Source organism: Primulina huaijiensis, chromosome 15, assembly GCF_012295235.1.
Source record: "Primulina huaijiensis isolate GDHJ02 chromosome 15, ASM1229523v2, whole genome shotgun sequence".
Classification (NCBI taxonomy): domain Eukaryota; kingdom Viridiplantae; phylum Streptophyta; class Magnoliopsida; order Lamiales; family Gesneriaceae; genus Primulina; species Primulina huaijiensis.
The window spans coordinates 6,887,710-6,891,412 of record NC_133320.1 but is presented as its reverse complement, the minus strand read 5'-3'; positions in this window follow the sequence as shown (position 1 = coordinate 6,891,412).

The window sequence follows — 3,703 nt, the reverse complement described above, 5'->3', positions numbered from 1 at the left end:
CATCAGTTAGGATCCGATTAGTTTTCAGAACAAGACAAGTTTATCTAAGTGAAATCCAGCTTTGCACAAGGGTGTAAAAGAAATTGCCCAATCAAAGGACAATAATGAACGTTGCAGCAGAGCTTAAAGACAAGACGTTCCATAATGGCTGTCAAAAAGGACAAGACACAAATTTCAAGGAACCGATTTAAATTGCAACGAACATATTTGATGAGTCTTGATGTACGGTTACACTGCCTCCATATATAGGAGATCAAGACCATCAACGAAGAGAAGTGTGTGTGCGGATGAACACAGATGAGAGAGGCACGCATAATGCATATCAGCTTACAAGAAACAATCAGCCCAGATTTGAGGGAACACTTCAACGTGTTATCAGCTTAGATTAGAAGCACAATTCTCTCTGTGTGAGAACACCTTCGTGTTTTATTCATAGATCAGTTCTCACACACGCACACACAATCACTCACACATATACAAGAGAGTTGAACTTCAAAGATTAGTTGAGTGAGTCTTGCACAAAGACATTAAACTTGTGTATGTAGTTTTTAACACATAGAGGTTAAACAAGTGTTGGTTGGAATGTGTTGCCTTAAGTCTAGGCTAGGAGTTCAATTAGGCAGTAGTGTAAGTCCTAAGCTGAGTGGGTTTGTACAAGGTGTTGTATAAACAAAAGTTTTCAAGTGGAACCTACTCGAGGTGATAGAAGAGGTGACGTAGGAGCAGTTGAAGTCTCCAAACATCTATAAACATATCTTGTGTTCCTAATTGTTTAACTATTGCTTTAAAACTGATTTGATCAGCTCTGCCGATATCAGTTCAGTTCTCACCATAGTTGAACTGATACAAGCTCGAACCGATCCCCTTTATTTCAGTTATTTAGATCACAAAAGTTAAAAGCTTTTAGGGGCTTGCTTTTGAACCCTTCATAATGTTTGCAATTGGTATCAGAGCTATCTGTTCTAAGAAGAACATTTGAAAACTGATATTTTAAAATATGTTTCCAAATGATATTTAAAATGACATTCGAAATCATTTTAAAAATTTTATATGCATTTGTCGTGGGAAGAGAGAAGATCTTTGAATTTGCAACTAACATTGTAGCCACTTCTCTCGACTCTATATCTTGTTGTTTTAGTAGCTTGCATGGTTTTTGAGTTCAAACTGACAGCGGAATAGCTAAACTGATCAACGGATAGAATCAATTTAAAAGAAATGAAGTTTGGTTTCTTGTATCTAGACCATCTCATCAAGCTGTCATTGGAACCCGGTGGGTATTTAAAAACAAGCTAAATGAAGAAGGCACGGTAGTCAGAAATAAAACAAGACTGGTAGCTCAAGGTTTCAGAAAAGAAGAAGGAATAGACTATGATAAAACCTATGCACCAGTAGCAAGACTTGAAGCTATCATAATATTTTTAGCCTTTGCTGCTTTCAAGAACATAAAAGTTTATCAGATGGATGTGAAAAGCACCTTCCTAAATGGTCTATTGCAAGAAGAGGTCTACGTTGAACAACTTCCAGATTTTATCGATCATTTCCTACCACATTATGTATTTTAATTACACAAAACCCTGTATGGTTTGAAACAGGCACCTCGAGATTGGTATGATAAACTTTCACAATTTTTTGTCAACCATGATTTTACAATCGGCACAGTAGATAAGACTTTGTTCACTTTAGTTAAGAATAAGCACATCATGTTAGTACAGATTTATGTTGATGACATTATTTTTGGGCCAACTAACCCCAAATTGTGTGCAAAGTTTTCTAAATCAATGCAGGAACAATTTGAAATGAGCATGATGGGAGAATTAACATTCTTTCTAGGAATTTGATACTGGAATTTTCATAAATCAGGCTAAGTACACTAAGGAACTACTGAAAAAGTTTGGCATGGAAACATGCTCTGCTGCTTCTACTCCTATGAGCTTATCTACTAAACTTGACAAGGATGAAAACTGAATTTCAGTAGAGGTAACTCAGTATCGTGGTCTTATTGGCTCACTGTTATATCTTACTGCCAGTAGACCTGATATTATGTTTGCTGTTTGCATCTGTGCAAGATTTCAATCTAACCCTAAGCAGTCATATTATATTGATGCTAAGCGTATACTGAAATATTATGTCGGCCTATGGTATCCCAATGAATCATCTTTCAATCTTATTGGATATTCAGATGCTGATTATGCATGTTGCAAACTGGATAGAAAAAGCACAAGTGGTTTTTGTCAATTTCTTGGTGATAGGTTGATCTCCTGGTTTAGTAAGAAGCAGACTTTCATAGCCACGTCTATTGCAGAAGCAGAATACCTTGCTGCTGGAAGCTGCTGTTCTCAAATACTGTGGATGCAGCAACAACTTAAAGACTATGGAGTTCAAGCCTCTAAATCACCCATCTTCTGTGACAATACCAGTGCTATAGCAATCACTCAAAATCCAGTACTTCATTTCAGAACAAAGCACATTGATATCAGACATCATTTCATTAGAGATCATGTGCAGAATAAGGATATTCGTCTAGAATACATTTCTACTGATCAACAAGCAGCAGACATCTTTACAAAACCTCTGCCTGAAAATAAGTTTTCTTATTCTCGTAATGTTCTTGGTTTAATTGATTTAACTTAAATATTTTGTTGTTATCAGTTTGTTAATTATTACCAGTTTTTTATGATTAATAAACTAACATCCGTGTGTTTGTAAGGTAAAAAGACAACTTGTGGTAACTACTTATTTTCATTGCGAATAAAATCGAAACCATGTTACACGAGACATCTCAGTTCCTACAGAATCTTGCCACTCAGATATCCAGTTATTCAATTCATGACTTTGAATCCTTGTAAAGGATTCTGCACTGGAAATTTTTTCTAGCTAATGCCACTCTTTCCACAGCATCACATGTAGCAGAACTTGATCAGAAGCAAGCTCTGTAATAGGATCGACGTCACACTGCTGCTTGTACTTTCTTGTTGTTACTCTCTGTGCGGCAGTAGGAGTCCAACCATTTCGATGCATATTCTGGAGATCTTGCACCTTAAACCATGAAGACATGACCTTCATCCAGACGTACTCCTCAATAGTCTTCATAAGATTTTCCAGATGAGGAAGTGATTCTATTGTAACTTGAACATGTGTACTGCTGCAGGCATCGGAATTTCTTGAACTAGACATATTGAATTGTTGATATCTAACATTTTTTTTAACTTATTTATAGAAAGGCTACATTTAATGATGAAGGAGATGAAGAATCTCAAGTCAACCGAAACGTTTTCCAACTTACTCAGACTAAGTTTTTCCTACCTTTTCTTGTCATTTGCATTAAGTAAAAAGCAGTAGATAAACGACAGTAATGCCAAAGTGAGACTTTTCATTCATAATAACTGATGCATTACATTGTCTTTATCTATTACACTTGTTGATTTCAGCAATACTTAGTACTTCAGTAGGAATCTAACTTAGATCTGCTGGAATCCCCTTTCTTGACATGGTCGTGGTTTGTGAACGGGATGATTCTGCAGCTTAATCCTTCTAATTTTGAACAATCTAACTAATTGTTCATATTACAGGTCAATGAATTTCTTCCAAGTCTTCATATCATGAAAAAAAATGTCTTCAAACATCATCTCACGAGAAGCTGGAAGCTGCCTTTGGAACTCTTCTGCTGAATCAGACTCTGGAGAAGACTCCGAGAGGATACATG